Genomic DNA, 22,914 nt, shown 5'->3' with positions numbered 1-22,914 from the left:
AAGAATCACCAGCTCAGTGGAGAAAACAAAGACATTTCCAAAGGAGGAATTAATTATGCATACTCAGTAACATAAATGGGCTTTAAAGTATCATTGGAAAACAGAAAATGCTACTTAGCTGCAAAAAATATTAGTCATCCATTTGAAACTGAACCACGTATTCATGTAACCATTTCCAGTCCCAGAAGTTACTATTCTAAGATACTTGTTTGCAGAAGTAAAGCCGAATGATAGAAAAATAGGTTTGTCAATCTTGTCATGTTGAACACTTATGTTTTTAAAGTGGGATGGGAAGTATTATTGGAACGGTTTTGGAATAGAAAGCAGCTCTCTGACTCAGGAGGGTGTCTGTATGACCACACCCATCAATCGTCACAGCATGGTTATATGAACTGGGTACGACCCCTGTGTTATCGCGCTGGGTGCACCATAACAAAATACCATAGGCTGGTGGCTTTGACTACAGAAATTTGTTTTCTCACCACTCTGGAGGCTGGAAGCCTGAGACCCAGTGTTGACAGGGTGGACGTCTGCTGAGAGCTCCCTTTGGGAGCTCCTTTTCAGTGTGTGCTCACACGGTCTTTCCTAGGTGACTCTGCAGGGGGAAAAAGTGAGGGGGATGGAGGGAGGGGGAGAAAGAGCCGTCTCTTGGTGTCTCTCCTTTTTTTTTTTTTCCTTGCTGCTGCTGCTGCTAAGTCGCTTCAGTTGTGTCCGACTGGGCGACCCCATAGACGGTAGCCCACCAGGCTCCCCCGTCCCTGGGATTCTCCAGGTAAAAACACTGGGTGGGTTGCCATTTCCTTCTCCACTTCTTTTTTTTTTTTTACCTAAGTTCAAATCATCCTGACTTTATGATCACAGAAATACTATAAATATCCACAGTTGGTGAACACCGTTATAACAAATACAGATAGAAGGATGGATAGAGAGCTGCATAGATAGAGTGACTGTAACAGGAATAGGCTCAATCTGCACATGCTGTTTTTAAAGTATAGTGTTGAATTTAGTGTTACTTGAATTTTTAAAAAAATTTATTTACTCACACCAGGGCTTAGTTGCGGCAGGTACAATCTAGTTTGCTGACCAGGGATCAAACCCAGGCCCCCTGCATTGGGACACAGGCTTGATCCCTGAGTCAGGAAGATCCCCTGGAGGAGGAAATGGCAACCCACTCCAGTATCCTTGTCTGGAAAATCCCATGGACAGAGGAGCATGGCAGGCTACAGTCCATGTGGTCGCAGAGAGTTGGAGACGACTGAGCGACTTAGCACACACTCATGCATTTCCCTAAAGGCTCCACGTCCAAATACAGCTGCTCTGGGGGTTAAGACTTCAACATATGAGTTTTGGAGGGGACCCAAACATTCAGTCCATAACATCCCACGTAGTGATATGAAATAGATGACACTTGATATGTTGATACTGATAGTCATTAAATCAATAAAACTTCATTGCACACCTACTGTGCACCAGAATCTCTGCTAGGCTCTGAGATTATAGGTAGAAGGAAAAAAAAAAAAAACTGCCTCAGTCTTTAATGAGTTTATAACTTGAAGAGAGACAGAGAAGCTGTTAGAACACAGTGGTCACTGCCAGGAGAGCCTGAGCATTTGTGCTAAGTCACTCGGTCATGTTTGGCTCTTTGAGACCCCTTGGACTATAGCCCTCCAGGCTCCTCTATCAATGGGATTCTCCAGACAAGAATACTGGAGTGGGTTGCCATTTCCTTCTCCAGACCCAGGGACCGAACCCACATCTCTTGGGTCTCCTGAACTGGCAGCGGGTTCTTTTCCACTAGCACCCCTGGTGACTCAGATGGTAAAGATTTCACCTGCAATGCGGGAGACCTGGGTTCTATCCCCAGGTCAGGAAGATCTCCTGGAGGAGGGCATAGGTACCAGTATTCTCGCCTGGGATTTCCATGGACAGAGGAGCCTGGCGGGCTGCAGTCCATGGGGTCGCAAAAGAGTCAGGACATGACTGAGCGACTAACACTTTCACTTTCTGTTCAGTGCCTCCTGGGAAGCCCCAGAGCTCCTAGACAGGACGAATAAACCACTCCCTGGGGGCAGCAGAAGTGATGTGCAAGCAGAAACGGAGGATGAGGAGTATTGGATAGTAAACACGGGGTGGGACAGACAAGGGGGAGCATTCAGGATTGAGGAAGACGATACACAGAACTAGGGTGACCAGGATCCTGGTTTGCCCGGGGCTGTCCTGGTTTTAGCACTAAAAATCCCACATCTGGGAAAGCTCGGGGTCGCTGAGCCTTATATGCTGCTGCTGCTGCTAAGTCGCTTCAGTCGTGTCCAACTCTATGTGACCCCATAGAAGGCAGCCCACTCAAATGAACTCGAAATGAAAAAGGAGACGTTTCAACAGACAACACAGAAAGAGAAAGGATCATAAGAGACAATTAGAAACAACTGCATGACAATAAAATGGATAACCTGGAACAAATGGACAAATTCTTAGAAAAGTACAATCTTCTAAGACTGAACCAGGAAGAAAGAGAAAATATGAATAAGTCAAGCACCAACACCAGTCACAAGCTCTAACTATGAACAGATCAATCACAAGCACTACTAACTGGGATCAAAAGTCTCCAACAAAGAAATGCCTGGGACTTCACAGATGAATGCTCTCAAATGGTAGAGATGTGATAATACCTATGCTGGTCAAACTGTTCCAGAAAAATGTGGAGGGAGGAGCATTCCCAACTCATTCTGCGAGGCCACCATCACCATGAACCAAAAGGAAGCAGAAATGCCACACAGAAAAGAAAGTTACAGGCTAACATCACTGATGAACATCAACACAAAAATCCTGGGGAAAATTGTAGCAAAAACCAAACAAAAACACATGAAAAGGATCATACACCAAGTTCAAGTGGGGTTTATCCCAGGGATTCAAAGATTCTTCGCTATCTGCAAATCAATCAATGTGATACACTATATTGACAAACTGAAAGATAAAAAGCATACGATAATCTTGATCGATGCAGAGAAAGGTTTTGACAAAACTAAATACCAGTTTAAAAAGCACTCCATAAATGGGCATGGAAGATACCTACCTCAACATAAGAAAGGTCATATAGGAAAATCTCTCAGCAAACATTATTCTCAATGGTGTCAAAATGTAAGCATTTCCTCTAAGATCAGCATCAAGATCATGGTGCCCACTCTATTTCTATTAATCAATAGAGTTTTTAAAGTCATAGACACAGCAATCAGAGAAGAAAACGAGAAAGAACGCATATTGGAAAAGAAGAAGTCCATCTGTCATTGATTGCAGATGACCTGTTTCTATTCATAGAAGACCCTATAGGTAGAACCAGAAAATTACTAGAGCTAATCAATGAATTTAGTAAAGCCCAGGATACAAAATTAATACACAGAAATCCTTTGCAGACTTACAGCACAACAAGAAAAATCAGAAAGAGAAACTAAGAAAAAAGTGCCATTCCCCACTGCAACAAGAAGAATAGCATAGCTAGGAATGCTGCTGCTGCTAAGTCACGTCAGTCACGTCCGACTCTGTGCGACCCCATAGATGGGAGCCCACCAGGCTCCCCCATCCCTGGGATTCTCCAGGCAAGAACACTGGAGTGGGTTGCTATTTCCTTCTCCAATGCATCAAAGTGAAATGTGAAAGTGAAGTCGCTCAGTCGTGTCCGACTCTTCGGGACCTCATGGACTGTAGCCTATCAGACTCCTTGTACATGGGATTTTCCAGGCAAGAGTACTGGAGTGGGTTTCCATTTTTCTTCCCCAATAGCTAGGATTAAAGTTACCTAAACAGACAAAACACATGTATGCAGAAAGACAGGCTGTATGATGAAAGATAGCCAAGTTGAAACAAACAGATAGAAAGATATGCCTTGTTCTTGACTTGAAAGAAATCAATGTTGTGAAAATGACTATACTACCCAAAGCAATCTGAAGATTCAATTCATCCCTATCAAACAACCAATGACTTTTTTTTTTTTAAAGAACTAGGACGAACAATTTTACAATTTACATGGGGGGAAAAAAGACCCAGAAGGGCCAAAGCAATCTTGGAAAGAAAGGTGGAACTGGAGGAATCAACCTTCTGACTTCAGACTATACTATCAAGACACTATGGTACAGGCACAAAAGCAGAAACAGAGGGCAATGGAACAAGACACAAAGCTGAGAGATAAACCCACACCCCTATAGGCATCTTTTCTTTGACAAGGGAGGCAAGAATGTACAATGGAAAAAGGACAGAAAAGAGAGCCTCTTCAGTAAGTGGTGCTGGGAAACTGGACAACTACATGTAGAAGAATGAAATTAGAACGCTTCTTCATACTATACACAAAAATAATTCACAATGGGTTAAAGACCAAAAGTAAGGCCAGAAACTATAAAATTCTTAGAGGAAAACATAGGCAGAACACTCTTTGTCATTTATCACAGCAAGACCTCCGAGAATGACTGAAATAAAAATAAAAATAAATGGCATCTAGAGAAACTTCAAAGTATATAAGCAGCAAAGAAAACTATAAACAAGATGAAAGGACAACCCTCAGAATAGGAGAAAGTAATTGTAAATGAAGCAATTGACAAAGGATTATCTACAAAGTACACAAGTAGATCATCGAGCCTAATATCAGATAAAAAGCAACCAACTGAAAAGTGACCAGAAGACATGAACAAATTTATCCAAAGACGACATTAAGAAGGCCACCAAATACAGGCGAAGATGCTCCACATCACTCATTACTAATGAAACGCTAATCAAAACTACATGAGGTATCACCTCACACCAGTCAGAATGGCCATCATCAACAATTCTACAAATAATAAATGCTGGACAGGACATGGAAGAAAGGGAACCCTCTTGCACTGTTGGTAGACATGTAAATGGATACAGCCACTATGGAGAGGGAATGTAGGTTTCTTTAAAAAGTAGGAATAAAGCTACCATATGATGCAACAATCCCCTACTGGCCATATAGCCGGAGAAAACCATACCTCTAAAAAGACACATGCACCCCAATGTCCACTGCAGCACTATTTAAAATAGCCAGGGCATGGAAGCAACCTAATATCTATCAAGAGAACAATGTATAAAGAAGTCGTGGAACATATACACAATGGAATATTACTCAGCCACGAAAAGGAACAATATGAGTCAGTTTAACCGAGGTAGATGAACCTAGAAACTGTGATACAGAGTGAAGTAAGTCAGAAAGAGAAAAACAAATATAGTATACGAATGCATACACATGGAATCTTGTAAAATGGTACTGGTGAATATTTGAAGGGCAGAAATAGATACACAGATGTAGAGGAAGGACTTGTGAACTCAGCTGGAGAAGGAGAGGGTGGGATGAATTGAGCGAGTAGCACTGAAACATCACCTACTACCATATGTAAAATAGCTAGCTAGTGGGAAGTTGCTATATAACATGGGGAGCCCAGCATTGTCCTCTGTGACGACCTAGAGGGTGGGATGGCGGGAAGTGGGAGGCAGGCTCACCAAAGAGTGGATAATATACTTATGGCCTATTCGTGTTGTTGTATGAGGAAAACAAACCAAACAATGTAAAGCAGTTATCCTTCAATTAAAAATTAATAAATACAATCTGAAAACTATCATTCAACACTTTTGTACTGTCGTCTAAAGCTATATGGGATCATCGTCTATTCCTAGCTATTTTTCCACTATAAGTGCTTATAAATGTCATTAAAGGTTTTGAAAATATGATTTTAATAGCTACACAGTATTGCTTAATATCTCACACATAAATAACAACATTTCAGTCTCAACATAGAAACATAATACCAAAAAAGGTTTCCATTTTAAACTAAAGCTTGCATTTTAATTCAGTTCAGTGAGAATTCCTCTGAAGGCCTAAAATTCTTATGAAAAGTACATTATGTGGAGTCCTTCTTGCTTTCATCTGTTATGCCGTATCCTCATTTACTTCTAAGGACTCTTGGACTTTTGACATTTTTGCCTGAGGCTGTAATTTTTGACTGAGATAAAATCTTAAATTTAGATATTAAGAATGTCAAGAAGCACTCTTGTAAGTGTGAGTCACTCAGTCATGTCCAGTTATTCGTGACCCATGGACTGTAGCCCACCAGGTCCTCTGTCCACAGAATTTTCCTGGCAAGAATATTGGAGTGTGTAGCTATTCCTTTCTCAAGGGGCTCTTCCTGACCCAGGGGTCAAACCCTGGTCTCCCGCATTGCAGGCAGATTCTTTACCATGTGAACCACCAGAGAACCCTGACCCGGGTGTACACGGATGTAAAAATCCTCAAAAGAATATTAGCAAACCAAATTGAAGACACATTAAAAAGAATCATACACTATGATCAAATGGAATTTATTCTGTGCCTGCAAGCATGATTTAGTATTTGCACATCAATCACTGTGATACACAATATGAGCAAAATTAAGAATGAAATCATGTGATCTTCTCAATAATTGCAGAAAAAGCTTTCAACAAAGTGTAACATCAATTTTGGTACAATCTCTCAATACAGTGGTTAAACATGGAACATCCTAAAGGGTATATAAGACAAGCCCACAGCTAACATCCAAGTCAGTGGTAAAGAGGTGAAAGATTTTCCTAAAAGATCAGGAATAGTACAAGGATGCCCACTCTCACCAATCTTGTTCAACATAGTAGTGGAAGTGTCCTACCCAGAATAACTAGGCAAGAAAAGGAAATAAAAGCATCCCCATTGGAACAAATGAAGTTACACTGCCACTATTCGATTATGACAGAATTTATATGAAACCATAAAAACTCCACCAAGTAACAAGTATTAAAACTAATAAACTCAGCAATGTAGCAGGATATGAGCCATCAGAGAGAGAACAGAACAGTACCATATACAAATGCATCAAAAAAAAAACAACATGAAATAAATTTTACCGATGAGCAGAAACACCTGTACAATCACAGGCTCCAAGACATAGAGTCTGGATTCAAATCCCACCTTACACTGACCTGCAGAGTGACCCAGGGCAAATCACACAATGATCTGAGGCTCAACATATTCAACTGTAAAATGGACACAAACCCAGTATCTCCTCCCAGGGCTGTGAAACTCCAAGGAAATGCTTATTTAGGCCCGGGCATTGGAGTGTCTCCGGGAGCCTCTCCTTGTATGAAACTCCTCTAGAACTGGGCTCTTCTGATCCTGTGGGTGAGGGTCAAGTGTAGAGCCTGGGAGCCAAATGGGACTGGACAATGACGAGGACAAAAAAATATACTAGTTCTGTGTCAGGGAGGGAAGCCACCTCCTTTCCAGATCTCAGAGTGGGGCCTGCACCGAAGGCCCGGGGGATGTACAATCAGATGTGAACCCCGAACCGCCCCCCCCCCCACCCCCAGCAGGGATGGAGCCTTCCTGGCAAGAACCTTCTCTCTGGTCCGGGCTTCAGTGTGATGTGGTGCTGCTCCCTGAGTTCTCCAGGTCTCCACCAGGCAAAGAGCTCTTGGGACTTGGAGGTCTATTAAACCACAGGTGCCTGAGAGTCAGAATGACACAAGGGCTAACAACATTGAAAATTAGCTATATTTAAAAAAATGACAGAAGTACAGACAGGGCAGGGTATGAGAAGCAGAAGGATTGACTACCTCGCAAGCCTTTAGCAGAAATATCTCCACACCAGCTCAGCAGAGCCCACAGGAGGAAAATATAATGGAAAAGCAGGCTATGGGTATATCTCTACACTGCTGGACCCAGGGACCCAAGTCCCAATCCACCAACATCATTTTGCATATCCAGACAGCAAGAGGGAGAAACACAGACCTTGCCTTAGGAAGTCTCAGCCAGACTTAATATTGGGGTTGCTGAGCATGGTTACATGGTCACTAGGGTCACCCAGTCCCTCCTCTCTGCTCACATCCTCTGTCCTCACAGAAACATACATGGTTCACTACAGAGAACCCTCTGAGGGTACTTGTGTATACTAGAAACAGGCAATGGTGAAGTGTGAAGAGAAGACAGAAACGGAAACATGCTTCTGGGGTGCTGTACAAATTTCCAAAGATCTGAAGTTCTTGATACTTGGCATTTTTAAAAGAAGCTTCTTAATGTGTAAACGCAGAAAGGATATTTCCAGGAGAAAGGACAAAGGAATCGTCCCATTGGGACAATTTGGTGTCCATGTGGGAAAGTAAGTTGGATCCCTACCTCAAAAGACAGCACCAAATCAATTAGACACATAGTAAAAACCAACAATTGAAGGAAAAACTTGACAAAATTTCGAACCATTTTTGATGAGGGAATATCTTTTCTTTAAATTGAGGTATTGTTGATTTACAATTTGTTTAAGGTTTACAGCAAAGTGATTCAGTGATTCAGCCTCTCAGGTACTTCCTTGGACAAAATTCATTCCCTTTGGGAGGCCCCTAGGCCATGCCCTCTACTCAGAACAGCTAAGAATCCTGAATAGGCAAAGCAGCATGTCGTGGTGCTCAGTGAGGGTTTTTAGACTGAATAAACTATTCTAACACGATACAAGGAACAAGCCCAGAGTTTAAGAGAGGATCTCCAAACCTACCTTCCAAAAGGAGGTCTTGCTCCCTTGAATGTCAGTGCGTGAAACAGCGCTTGGGAAGGGAAAAGGTGTGTCATGAATATTTGGTCTGCAGAGGAGACAAAGTGGTGTGTAGAGATGATGTTCAGGCATGTCCCAGGACACTGAACACACGGACAGAGTGACCGGACTCTCAGCCCTGCTCTGGGGGCATTGCACTCTCTCCATCCCTGACAGAGCGTGAGCAGCTCACACGTGTCTTGGCGAGTATGGTCACATGACCTGGACCTGGCCAATCAGTGTGCTCCATCCCTGGGCACCATGATTGGCACTGACCAATCGGGACCCAGGACCAGGCCTCAAGCTGGATTCAAAGGAAGAGGAGGGCTGGCTCTGCCGGAAGGGGTGGGGGCCTGTGAGGTCAGGCTGCAGCAGTGGGAGGGGGTGTGAGTTCACCTGGGGCAGTTGGTGACCTTCTTGCGCCCGTTAGGGCAGAGCCGCTGGCCTGAGAAGGAGGGCGCTGCTGAGCCCAGGGGTTGAGAGCGCCGGTTCCTGCTGTGGTCCCGGGGCTCCACCTGAGACCGGAGGGAAGCCGTCTGCCCGTGAGTCCTCTCCTGCTTGACTGTCAGCTTGTTTGGACTACGCTGGGTTTTCTGTCCAGCTGGCTACGTGAAGACCCTGGAAATGCACCTGTGTGGGTTTTGGCTGGCTTCAGGGAAGAAATGCCAGATGACACTGGGAGACTCCAGTTTAATCCGGATTCAGGTCATATCTCTTGAAAGTGAAGTGAAAGTCCCTCAGTCGTGTCCACCTCTTGGCGACCCTGTGGGCTATACAGTCCATGGAATTCTGCAGGCCAGAATACTGGAGTGGGTAGCCTTTCCCTTCTCCAGGGGATCTTCCCAGTCCAGGGATTGAACCCAGGTTTCCCGCATTGCAGGCAGATTCTTTACCAGCTGAGCCACAAGAGAAGCCCAAGAATACTGCAGTGGGTAGTCTGTCCCTTGTGTAGCGGATCAGCATTCCCGACCCAGGAATCAAACCAGGGTCTCATGCATGGCAGGAGAATCCTTTACCAGCTGAGCTATCAGGGAAGCCCAGTATCTCTTAAGGCCAGCTATTCATTGTAGTATCAACCATATTAGTCTTCATGGGATTAAGGTAGCAACCTGCTAAGGTAGCAATCGATGTCCTTTTTCTAGAGGACAAAACTGGGGCTCAGAGAAGGGGGTAACACAGCTAGAGCAAGGAAGTGTGTACCTAGACAAAACCCCCCGATCCTGCTGTTAGAACTCAGGGAAGCCATACGGTGGCTTGTCCATGTGACGGGGGCTAAGACACCCAGCCCACACCGGATACTGTGGGGACCTGACTTGGTAACTGCCTTCTCGCAGCTCTGAGACTCAAAAAAGCGATTTTCACTGGAGAGAGGAAGGATACGTCCCTCCATCCAACCCACCACATCCTCCAGGTACTCCCACACCCTGCCCCCTTTCTCTTTCTTTGTGAGGGAATAAGCGTCACGCTCATGTGACCACATTGGCTGTCCACTGTTCACGAGCTACCACCTGGAGCTGCTACCGGAGAGGCCAAGAGCCTTTGCCCCCAAGTACCCCTCTTTCCTTTGCACCGTGGGGGCCCTTCTCGACACCTGCACACCAGAGGCCGTTTCTGAGGCATGCAGGGACCCTCCTTCAGTTTGCAACAGACTGCATCCATCACTGTCCTTTCAATGCTTCCCTTGACACTCAGCTCCTGAGCTCCTTTGTCTGCATTGCGACCCACCTGGCTGCCACGGGAGGGACAGAGCTGACCATGAATCCAAAGCTCAGATCTGACAGGCAGGAATCTGTGTATAAAGGGCCTGATTAATCATGCCGTAGAGGCTGTAGTGGGCTCCAAGGATCCGTAAGTAGGACTTGGGCCAAAGTGATTCCACAGCTGTTTTAATGCCTGGGGAGGGTCTGGCTGTAGTGGGGGTGGGGTGAGTCTCCTGAGGTTCTGAAGGCCCACTGTGTGCAGATTCATGGCACATAGAGAAGAGAAGGCGGAGTCCTTCCCTGGAGGTGGTCCAAGCTCATGGATGAGCCAGACAGGCAGGCAGGGCACGAAAGCACCTGAGCTGCCATTATGAGTGAATGGTGTGGGGGCAGAGGAAGAGAACCAGGTCTGCTCGCTTATTGGCGCCCAGGGCAGGTTGTCCCCAGACTAAACACTTACTATGGTGATGACCGTCACTGCTGTCTGCAAAGGGTTTACATTGGTGTGTGTCTTCATCGAGTGGTCAGGCGTTCTCTAAGCTACACTGGCCATGGGCATTGCCTCTCCTTGGAACTTGACATGATTCGTCTCTTCCTTATGGAACATTCATTTCTAAGAGGGTTTTTGGGCCACAAGGATGTTGGGTTTTTCTCTAGCTTTGTCTCATGAGGAACGCTTTTCCACTTGTTGATGTGGTTTGTTTTCCCAGCTCTCTTTCTTGCTTTATTTTGTCAATTTGTTTCTGCCAGAGGAAGAGCTCAGAATTTGCCTCTGGCTGATATGTGACACTTACAACAGCGACACCCACCTGGGTATTATGACCACATTTGCCGAAAGGGCTTTGTTTTGCAGAAGACATCTTGAAAGTACCTACACTGTCCTTTCAGATTCCCAAAGGCTATTTGAAATGAAAGAAAAACAAGAATTCTCAAGTTTAGTCTTACAATATGTGGGGAGTCAGAAAAATCCCCTGGAGAAGGGAAACACCACCCACTCCAGTATTCTGGCCTAGAGAATTCCATGGAGTGTCTACTCCGTGGGGTCACAAAGAATCAGACAAAATCTGATGACTAATCAACAACACCGAAGCTTCACCATTTGTCAGAGATAACAACAGTATTTACACGACCGTGTGCATGTTCAGTGGCTCATACGTGTCAAACTCTTTGCAGCCCTGTAGCCCCTAAGATCCTCTCTCTGTGGAATTTTTCAGGCAAGAATACTGAAATGGGTTGCCATTTCCTCCTCCAGGGGATCTTCCCAACCCAGGAATTGAACCCAGGTCTCCTGCATCTCCTACATTGGCTGTCGGGTTCTTTTCTGCTGAACCACCTGGGAAACAAGTCATTACATCACTGGGTTATCCTAAAGTACTTAACTTGGAGTCTGGCACTGGGGAAGTTCTCACTGGTGATGTGAATATTCAGTCATATATCATTATTGCTCATATGATAATGAAATGGCCATGCTCATAAAGGAGAAAGAAGAGCCTTTCCAAGTCCAATTAAATCCTTTGCCACACATATGTTTTTAAAAACTTCTTGACTTTGAAATGAACATCAAACATAAAGACATTGGTTATGGCCTCCAGAAAAGATTGAGCTGTACCAATAAGTGACGAGGATTCTTCTCCCAGTTCCAAAATGCATGCGTTGTTTCCCGGGCACCACCGAGCACTTCTCCGGTGGGCTCAGAGAGGCTGAGTCACTCACCAGAGACCACACAGCAGCAGACCAGGACTCCGACCCAGGTCGCTGAAACCACGGCTCCCTCCTGTGCCCATCTGACCTGCCCCTTGAGGGCAGCAGGAAGATCTGGGCTCCCCTGGCCTGAGCCCCTGGGCCTGCCTCCCCTCGTCCGCGCTGGGATGTGTCCATTCCCAAATCATGCACTGTGTCCCCCAGCCCTGGGCCGTCATGTCAGGCTCCAGGCTCCCTGCAGGTGAGCCCCACGCCCACCAGCACACCTCCGAGCCCTGCCCATCTGGTCTCTGTGCCCGAGTGTCCTGATCCTAACTGTTTTCTTGAGGCAGCCCCAGGACTGGGCCCTGCTTCCTCGAAGCTCCCTTCACCAAGCCCAGTGAGGCTCTGCCCTGTGGCTTCATGACAAGTATGTTGGGCTGAGTGGTGGCTCCGAAAGCCATCCATCCTTCTGCAGCCTCCAGAGGTGGCCTTATTCCGATGAAAGGTCTCGGCAGATGGAAGTAAGTTCCTGACCCCTGCACCAGATCACCCGGGATGCATGTGGACCCTAAATCCAACGACAGGTGTCCTTGGAAGAAAAGAGGGGGTGATCTGAGGCACAGAGCCACCCAGGGGAGAAGGTTTGTGCAGATGGACGCAGAGGTCGGGGTGATGTGGCCAGAAGCCCAGGGAGGCCTGGCGTCCCCCAAGGACTGGACCAGGCCAGAGGGACCCTCCTCTGGAGCCTCTGGAGGGAGCTCAGCCCTGCCCACACCTTGATCACAGGTTTCTGACTCCAGAACTGGGGGGGGGGGGGAATGAATTTGTGTTAAAGCTGTCCAGTCTGTGGCCAGTGGCTGCAGCCACCCCTGGACACCGAGAGTGAACTTGCTGGCTCCAAGGTGAGAACAGTGGCAGGACCCACCCCCTACCCCCCAACCCCAACACACAATCTTGTCATGAGGTTAAATGAGTTCATACACACAGATGGCTGAATCAGGGACTGACACTTGGATCTCAGCCCGCTTCACTTCCTCCTCCTCGTCACCATCACCGTCATTGTGAGGGGCCCTCATCCACTCATTCAGTGGACATACAAGGGCCTGATGTGGGCAGCGAGGCCAGCGAGCTGGGAGGCTCCGCACAGGACTCACCCTGTCTGCTGGGGCCGCATGGACGAGGCTTGTGCGGTGACACGGAGGCCCCAGGAGAGGCTGGATCCTCCGGTCGTGGGAGGCATGGGCGCCTCAGCATCAGAGGTGGAGGGTTGAGCTGGGTTCATCCTGGGGGGGTGCAGCCCTTCACTCAAAGTGAGGGAAGAACCCCATTTGGCACCCAGTGTCCGGTAGCCTCCCCTTGCCATGGCAGGCTGCGGGCAGAGCCATGGATGACCAGGAGTCTGCATCTCACTAGGAGCCGAGGCTGGCACTGAGGGAATCCTCAGTGAGGATTTTTTTTAAAAAAAACCATCCTAAGTGACTTCAGCTCCATTGCTTTTTGCCAAAAACCTGCAATGATCCCAAGAGCTTTGTACACTCCAAGGGTGGTGACTGGACGTGGAGCCCAGCACAGACCCAAGTCAGTCCTGCCCTGAGTCCCACGGGCCGGCCACACCCTCCCCCTTCCTTGGCCTGGCTTTCTTCTGCCAGGACCCCCAGAATGGTGGAAAGGCAAGTGTGGCCTCAAGCTGAGGGGCCCAGCCTGGGCTCCAAGCCCCTGGGGGTCCCCTTGGGACGTCTGGTGGACCTAGTTCCCCCTGCCGTGGGGCAGCTCTCTCGCGGGGACTGTCGTGTTTCTTTGCTTTCTGTTGTGATGGGGCACCCCAGTTATCTCGGGGCGATGGGAAGTCTGTTGGTGTTACATGCTCCTGCCTTAGATGGGGAAACGTTATTGCTGCATTGACACTGCTCACTCGATACTGGGAATCAGTTAAACACAAATGGCAAGGGGAACAGAGCAAAACAGAAAAAGAAAAATAGAGAGTTGCTGGGTTGCTTCAGGGCTCACCTGTGATTAAGAGTGTGTACAGCCTGCACGTGAACCTGGGTTCCCACACCTGCCAACTACCAGGTGCCAGGCCCTGATTTTAGACCCCCAGCTTCACTAAGGAGTCATTGACAGATACAGTTTATGTGTATTTAAAGTCTACATTGTGATGACTTGATGCCCACAGATGTCATGGAATGATTGCCTTACATACGCATCACCTCACACGGTTAACTCTGTGTGTGTGTGTCTTTATGTTGTTCTTATAATCCGTGAACACAATATAGATAGCTCTCCATTTTTTAAGATCTTCTTTAATTTATCTTAGAAGTTTATAGTTTGCTGTATGTCTTACAAATGTTTAATTAGATATCTTGATATTTTCAGTGCCATTATAAATTCCTAATAGATACAGAATTTACTTTTCTATATTCACTTGGTAAATCCATATATTTCAAATCATTCTAATTGTATTTATTTATGTATACACAATTATGTCTGCAAATAAGTTCTTTTTTCCCCTTTGCAACTGTGATAACCCTTTACTTTTTCTTGCCTTATTGTATGGACTAGGATCTCCAGTACATTGGTGAACAGAAGTAGTGAGAATAAGTATCCTTGTCTCTTTCACATTATCAGAGGAAAAGCTTTCAGTATTTCACCATCACACATGATATTAGCTTTTCTGTAGACAGTTTAATCAAAATATGTAAATTCTTCTCTGTTAGTTTACTAAGAGTTTTTTCTTAGTCGTGCACTAAAATTATTACATTAAATTTTCTTGTTTATTTTCTGCAGATTTTGAAACAGGTAATTTTTCTTGTATGTGATTATTTTTCTTTTATGTGATTTAACTTTTAAAAAATTTTGTGATTCTAAAACGACCCCAACCTGATCTCAATGTATTCTCCTTCAGTTGGACTTTATTTCTTAGTGTTTTATTTAGGATTATTTCATCTATACTCAGAGTCTGTAATTTTACTTTCTTGTACTTCTTCCTGGTTGGATTTAGTATCAAGGTTATGCTAGTCTTATAAAACAAGGTTGGAGAGTGTTCCTTGTTTACTGCAAGAATTCCTGTGAGATGACTGTTTTCTTCCCTAGAATTTTGGAAGAATTGATTGGCAAAACCAGTTGGTTTTATTGTGGGGAGGCTTTTAATTTCAGATGTAATTTTTTTCATGCAAATAAAATTTTCTGATTTTGTATGTCTTCTTGGGTCTATTTCAGTAAAGCATTTCCCTCCTGCTAGGAAGTTATTGAGGCGAGCAGACTCTCCAGTTAGTAAGTGAACTGTGGTTCATAATATTTTTCTTATCTGCAAGATGTGTTGTCTCCCCTTTTAAAAACCCCTGATGCTGGTGATTTGAGCTTTGTCTCTTTCTCTTAATAAGTCTCTCTAGGGGTTTATCAGTTCTTTCAAAGAGCAAACTTTTGGCTTTGTTTTTAAAAAACTTCATATTTGCTTTCTGTTTCCTTGTTTTCTGCTCCCTTTTTTCCCCATCTATGTTGTGTTTCGTTTGCTATGTTTTTTCCCTGGTTTCTTGGGAGAGAGGCTTAATTGATTTTTAGCCTTCCTTCTTTTCCAGTGTACGTGTTTAAGGCTTTAAGTTACCCTCTAGACACAGTCGCTGTGTCCCACAGGTTTGAATAAGCCAGATTTTCATTATCTTTTATGGAAAAGTATTTTCTAATTTTCATTGTGTTTTTCAAAATCATTATCCATGAAATTCTTCAAGCAGTATGTCATTTAACTTCGCAATGTTTGGGGAGCTTTTTCCAGTGATCCTTTTTTGATTTCTAGCTTAATTCCATGAAGAGCCCCGTCATAGGCTTTTGGGGTTACTGTTATAAATCCCGTAGACTAGCTGATAAACAACAGAAAGTTGTTTCTTGGAGTCCTGAGGCTGGGGAGTCCCAAGATCACCAGCAGGTGCCACATCTGGTGAGGCCTGTTTCCTGGTTCCTAGACTGCCTCCTGCTTCTCCCTGTCCTCACAGCACAGGAGCCCATTCCCTCCTGGCCTGACCCTTCCCAGAGTGCCTGCCTCCTCGGATCATCACCACGTGCTGGGTGAAGTTTGAGGGCCCAAAACCGTCAGCCCATTGCAATCCCTAAATATACTCTGCATTATTTTAGTCCTTTGAAATAAGTCAAGCTTTCCTAATGGCTCAATACATATTCTTTCTGTTATATGTTCCTTGGGCTCTTGAATATGTATCAGTGGGAATGCAATGTTCCATGTGTATCAGTCAGATCAGGCTTGTCACTCATGTAATTCAGATTCCGGTAGCCACGTTGAATAAAAGCAGAAGTAGGTGAAATTACCTGTAATATATTTTATTTTAACACACCCCAAATATTATCATTTCCGTGTGTCATCAACATGATAAAACCTAATGAAATAGTTCACGTTCTTTTTTTCACGCTAAGTCTTTAAAATCCAGTGTGTGTTTCATGCCTGCAGTGCATCTGATTGTAGAGCAGCCACATTTCAGGTACTTCATGGCTGCAGGTGACTACATACCAGGGGGCCCAGTTCCACGAGAGATGTGTCTTGAACGTCTCCCACTGGGATTATGAACTCGGCTGTTACTCCTTTTCTATTTCTGTTGGTTTTTATGTATTGATATTTTGAAGTTATGTTATTAGGTACATTCAAATTTAGAATCCTCATCTTCTTGCTAGACTGAACTTGTATCAGTATGAGATGCTTCTTTTTATCGCTAGAAATGCTTCTTTTTTAGAGACTATTTGACAGTGATATTGCCACATCGGTTTTCTGTCCTTGTTGGCCTGGGTATCTTTTACGTTCACCTGTCTAAAAGATATTCCATCTTAACATGTAGCTCTGTGAATAGTGTGTAGTTTTCATTGGAATCAGTTTGACACTTTATCCTTTAATGAGAGTATTTGCTCTGTTTATAATGTTGATATTCAGTGTGTAGACACCATGTTGCTGTGTGTTTTCTGTTTGTCCCACCTAGTCTGTGTTCTTTGCTCTTGCCTTCTTTTAGAAGTTTGAAATGTTTCTCTAGTTCTGTGCTCCTCTGTCAGATTGTTGGGTGCACATTCAGAGACACAGCGTGTGTTTTACATTGAAGTCTAACTTAGTACTTTTACTGCCTCCCTGACACGACTGTTTCCTCCTTGTCACTGTTACACTTTGAACTGTTAGATATATATTTGGCGTTAACATCATTGTTTTGTAAAGTTTGTATTTACCCTCACAGTTACCTCATTGTTGGTCTCTACTTGTTTTTTATATTTCCATCAGAGACTACTTTTTTTTTTCCCCAAAGCACTGCCTTAATATTTTTTTAGTGCATGTGTGTGGGTGATGAGTTGTCTCATTTCCATTTGCCCTAAAAGTCTTTATTTTGCTTTCATTTTCAAAGAGTGTTTTTCTTGGGTATAGAATTCCAGGTTGGTGGTTATTTGTTTTTCAGCATTTTACAGATGCCAGTCCATTATTTTCTGACTTCCTTGTTCTTGGAAAGTCAGCTCTCAGTGTTGCTGTGCCATTAAAAGCCACACCATTTTTCCTCTGAACGCTTGAACATGTTCTTCTAGCCTTAGGCACCCACAGAGCTGCTGAAACCAATAGGCGATTTTCATTTTTGAGTCAGTGGTCTGAGTCTTGAACCAAATCTTGCCACTGTCCCTGTCAGCCAGTTCAGTCGCTCAGTATCTGCCCCGTTGCGACCCCATGGACTGCAGCACACCAGGCTTCTCTGTCCATCACCAACTCCGGAGTTTGCTCAGGCTCATGACCATCAAGTCGGTGATGCCATCCAACCATCTCATCCTCTGTTGTCCCCTTCTCCTCCTGCCCTCAGCCTTCCCCAGCATCAGGTTCTTTTCCAATGAGTCGGTTCTTCGCATCAGGTGGCCAAAGTATTGGAGCTTCGGCATCAGTCTTTGCAGTGAATATTCAGGTCTGATTTGCTTTAGGAGTGACTTGTTGGCTCTCCTGGCAGTCCAAGGGGCTCTCAAGAGTCTTCTCCAACTCCCCAGTTCAGAAGCATCGATTCTTCAGCATTCAGCCTTCTTCATGGGGCAACTCTTACGTCCATACATGACTACTGGAAAAACCATAGCTTTGACTCAGTGAACCTTTGTCGGCAAAGTAATGTCTCTGCTTTTTAATATGCTGTCTAGGTTTGTCATAGGTTTCCTTCCAAGAAGCAAGCATCTCTTAATTTCACCATCTGCAGTAATTTTGGAGCCCAAGAAAATAAAGTCTGTCACTGTTTCCATTGTTTCTCCATTTATTTGCCATGAAGTGATGGGGCCGGATGCCGTGATCTTCAGTTTTTGAATGTTGAGTTTTATGCCAGCTTTTTCACTCTCCTCTTTCACTTTCATTAAGAGGCTCTTTAGTTTCAACCCCTGGAGGCATTTCTTATTCCCCTTTCTGTCTTTTCTCCACCATGAGAGTCCCCATTTATACTTTTTAACAACGTAGTTTAACAAGGGGCTCCTTCAATATATTCTATCCTTTTTTTCTCTCTCTCTTATATATATTTTTACCTGACCAATCCTTCAGTTCACTGATCCTCTCTTCAGCTACGTCCGATTTGATGTTAAGCCCAGAGACTGAGTTCTTAAATTCAGTCACTGTTATTGTAAAGTTCTAGAGTTGGTTTTGATTCTCAGAAATTTTTCCTTTTGTCAAGTATATTTTTGAACAGGTGACATTTGCATCTGATACCTCTAGCACACCTCTGATATGCTGATATACATCTGATACCTCTGGATCTGGTTCAGCTCTTTTTCTCTTGGTCCTGTTTGTTGTTACACCCTTTTTTGCTTCTTTGGTTGCATGTTGGACATTATGTTTGGAAAACCCTAGAAGTTCTGAGTGATGCTGCCTTCTCCAGAGTTTCCTCTGACACACACGTCCAGTGGGAACAGAGCTGTCTGTTCACTTAGGGCCTGAGGGACTTGAGGCTGGGGAGGGGGCGGTGTCCTTGTAAGCTCAGTCTCAGCAGCCTTCACCCACCTTCCACCACCACCCCAGGGAGGAGCTTTCCAGCGTCTCGGTCTGGAAGCCTGGGCTGCCCCATAGGGCGCCCCCCTTCTCGGCAGGTCCTGAAGTGGGGGGCTGCCCCCATCCGCGAGGCTGTGTAACAGAAGGGCCCGCCTGTGGGCACTTTTTCAGTGTTGCAACCCCAAGGCAAAGACCAAGACCAGGAAGAACTTGGCCTCGGCCCAAGTCCTGGAAGCAGAGTGGCCTGAGGTGAGAGCAGCCGGGGGCTGGGCCCGTCAGATTGGGCCTCACCCAGCGAAGTGTTGGGGTTGTGTTTCATTTTGTTAGCATGGTTGTGGGCCCTGCTGGCCAGGGCGCTTTGGCCTTAGTGGGCAGGATCGACCCCAGCAGGATTACCTTGTAAGAGGTTGTGCAGGTGCCACGTGGAGGATGGGCGGGGGCCCCACAAGAAGGGAAACACTGGCTGGAGGAGTCACTGGGGCACGTGGACTAAGCTATAAAGTCAGTCCTTGAAGCAGAAAGGCTAAGCCCCTTAACGTCTCCCTTCTTCCAAAGAAAGGATACACTGGCTGGAGGAGTCTCTGGGCATGAGGATCGAGCTCGAGAGTCAGTCCTTGAAGCAGAAAGGCTAAGCCTGTTAATGTCTCCCATCTTACAAAGCACAGACCAGTGTGTCCAGTATTTTAATGATGGGTACCTACTGCTTACATGTATGACATACACCCTCATAGCTACACATGTCTACTACATGCCTCTTACAAGTGCTGGGCACTGTTCTGGGTGCTGGACACTCAGTATGTAGTAGGGGATATGTAGCCCAGGATTTTTTTATTTCTGCAAAGAAAAATAGAACGAAAGATTCCATGTGGTTCAGTTTGAGAAAGTTCACCATGTGGAGGGCCCCATGTGCACGCAAATTGTTTTAAAATACATATAACATAAATTTAACATTTTAACCACTTGATTGAATGACTGGGTGGCTTCAGTGGAGTCAGGCTAACAGATGGCCCTGAGGTGCCATCTGCCTTTCTCCCAGAGGAACACTCCAAAGCTTGGTGGCCCTGTAGACCTTCCCTTTATTCTTCACTCTCCCCAGTGGCTCTAGGTCATTGGTCTGTGTGTCATTTAAGAATCTCTTTATCCACTTTGTTGTTAGGTTTATATTTTGGAAAGCTTCTCAGACCTCCCTGGGTCTTGAGAAGGCAGGCTTGGATTCCAGGTGCTCCCTTGCCACGTGCCTGCCAGGTCGAGTTGGAGGCCGAAGGCCGGTCTGAGTTGTGGTGGTCTGTGTGGTCGTGGGGTCAGTGGACCCCCTCTTCTGTGGAGGGGCAAGGAGATCCTTTGTGTGGAGCCTGGAGAGACTTGACAGGGTCAGTCTTCACAGTCTCGCTCTCATTTTTAATTTATGTTTGCATTTAGTTTCTCATTTAACTGTTTTCTAGGAGTTTCCAACTGCTACTGAAGAACTAAAAATATGCAGGGAGCAGCTTCTTGAAAGATTAAGAAGAAATCACTGAGCTTAGAGTGGAAAGAAGCAATACCAGGGTCAGTAAGGGGATTCTCAAGTGTTGACATTTGCCCCACGGGGGGTCACCACTGGCCTCCGTTTTGGTGTCTTTAAACTCTGTCTGATTTTCAAGTCATTTTTCACACCTTCCCACTGAGCAGACCAGGGTGGATCAGTTTGGGATTCTCATACCTTGCTTCAAATTTATGATGAGAGCTAATGTAATTTTAGAACATTTGAGGGGGGAGTTCTCTTAACTTACATTTTTGTCCATGCTACACTTTGTGTGGGATCTTAGTTCCCCGATCAGGGATTAAAACCAATGACCCCTGCAGAAGTGTGGAGTCTTAACTACTGGGCCCCTGGGAAAGTCCACTCTAACTTTAGCTTGAACTGGCGGGATTCCGATGTGCCTTAGCATGCTTTCTGCTATAGGGTGAGTCTGAGAGGAGTTATTGGCCCTGAATCAAGCATGAGGTTGATGGTGCTCCTTTGGCCCTGCCCTGCAGCTGCTGCTGGAGCACCTGGAGTGCCTGGTTTCCTGGTATGTGCCATCCCTCCAGATGACGGTGGGCAAGCAGCAGGCGCAGCTGCTGCTGGAGCTCCTGGAGTGCCTGGTTTCCTGGTATGTGCCGTCCCTCCAGATGACGGTGGGCAAGCAGCAGGTGCAAGCAGCAGCAAGCTAGCCAGCATTACCAGCGACGTGGAGGTGCTCAGGGCACCAAAATTGCTGTTTGAGCACCACAAGACCCTGGACGAGAAGGTACCAGCCACCCAACCGTCCTGGATTTGTACACTTGCTGTCTTGTTAGGTGGATGATGCATGTATTTATGTAACTACTTGACTTTTGAGCTTCTTGAATTCTTGTATATATTTTTTTTTCTGTAAGAAGTCAGAGTTTTATATAGTTAAAAAGCATTGCCTGTGTACATGCTCAGTCATGTCCAAATCTTTGTGATGCTGTGGACTGTAGCCCACCACGCTCCTCTCTTCATGGGGCTTCCCAGGCGTGAATACTGGAGTGGGTGTCCATCTTCCACTCCAGGCAATCTTCCCGACCCAGGGATCGAACCTGCCCTCTTGTATTGGCAAGCGAATTCTTTACCACTGAGCCACCTGGGAAACCCCCAGTTAAAAAGTATTAGTTGGCATAAATGTCTCCAGATTTATTATATTCTGTATATCAACTTGCAGTTAAAAACTGGGTAATAGAATTAATTTAGGATAACATTTTGTTCTCTCAAATTTAGAATTTAAAGCTGTTAACAAGCAGATTCTCTTGACGTTAAGATCAATGAGAGACATTAAAGGTATTCTGTGACAGTATCTATGTATTAGGGTGAGTATACACTAAGAAGTGTACTAACGTATATACACACATCAACACAAGGTGACTTGGCCCCTTTTATTTGAGTTGAGAGCGTGATTACGAGTAGCACTCGAAAGGTGTAGTTTGTTAGAAGAAGAATTAGGTGCCACACATAAAGAGGTAAGTTTGATCAGTCATTGTGTAATTTCCGTGAAGGGTTTGTCATTTGAATCCTTTGATTTTAAAAAAGAATGAAAGCTGTAGTGGTGGGCATCAGATGTTTTTTATCGTTCTGATTGAGAACCTGCCCACCTGGGTTATTTTAATGACTAGTAAACTAGACTTGTGGCTCAGAGCTGCAGGATCTCTTAAGTACCCCCTTTGTCCAGCAGAAGACAAATTCTGACTCTAATCACCTGGTGGTATTCGGGATGGATAGCATCACCATGTATTTTCTTTATATGTTGCATTTTCAGTTTAGACTTGAATATTTCCAGGTGTTTTGCTGTCTTTACTTATTTCTTGACTCTAATTCAACTTTTTGGTTTTAGCAGATGATTCTTAAAGAGGAGAATAACCAGGAAAAGATACTAACGCACAGGGTGCTAGATGTAAATCATGAGCAAGAAAACATGCCAAGCGCCAATGGAAAGGCAAGTCCTTGGTCTCACCCTCTGTCTGGTTCTTGTCTTACCATCCAGTCTGTGTGGGGCTGTCGGGACCTCTCACCAACATACCATGTAGGTCTGAGTGGCTGTGAGGGTCTTGTGAGCTCCCAGAGCGCAGAAGGCAGTTTTGACCTCACCGATTGCCCGGAAGTGCTGTGGTCCCTCCCTCTCAAAACAAGGCTGTCTAAGGCTTCCTTTCCCCCTTAGAGACCCTCTAAGCCACGAGGAGGACCTGGCTAAGGTGATCAACCTCCAGGAAGTCATAGACAAGCAGGAGCAGAGCCAGATGGAGGAGCGCCTGGCAGCCCTCTTTGCCCATGTGACAGAGCTGAAGGAGGACCTGGACACGGCCAGGAAGGACCTCCTCAAGTCCGAGGACGTGAACAGGAAACTGCAGCAGGATGTTCACGAAGTAAGTGACGGCAGCTGTGTCTGTTGTCCTGAGGTGGACTGTGGGTCCCTTGTTCCCCGGTGATCTC

At 45.4% G+C, this 22,914-nt stretch overlaps 2 long non-coding RNA genes across 3 annotated transcripts; one reads left to right on the top strand and one right to left on the bottom strand.

The window, feature by feature from the left end:
- Window positions 1-6,344: 6,344 nt before the first annotated feature.
- On the bottom strand, window positions 6,345-8,892 carry LOC129640765 (uncharacterized). 2 transcript variants are annotated; one of them, XR_008708972.1, is made up of 2 exons: window positions 8,553-8,892; window positions 6,345-7,538 (listed from the first exon to the last, which is right to left on the bottom strand). It is a non-coding gene; the product is annotated as an uncharacterized LOC129640765 (long non-coding RNA). The 2 variants fall into 2 exon arrangements; XR_008708971.1 differs by having other exon boundaries at window positions 6,345-7,514.
- Window positions 8,893-9,040: 148 nt separating this feature from the next.
- LOC129640766 (uncharacterized) lies at window positions 9,041-22,420 on the top strand. The gene is made up of 4 exons (XR_008708973.1): window positions 9,041-9,130; window positions 20,393-20,495; window positions 20,967-21,220; window positions 22,322-22,420. It is a non-coding gene; the product is annotated as an uncharacterized LOC129640766 (long non-coding RNA).
- Window positions 22,421-22,914: the final 494 nt, after the last annotated feature.

This window comes from Bubalus kerabau, unplaced genomic scaffold, assembly GCF_029407905.1.
Source record: "Bubalus kerabau isolate K-KA32 ecotype Philippines breed swamp buffalo unplaced genomic scaffold, PCC_UOA_SB_1v2 scaffold_40, whole genome shotgun sequence".
Taxonomy (NCBI): Eukaryota; Metazoa; Chordata; class Mammalia; order Artiodactyla; family Bovidae; genus Bubalus; species Bubalus kerabau.
This window is presented reverse-complemented; position numbering and strand designations above follow the sequence as displayed.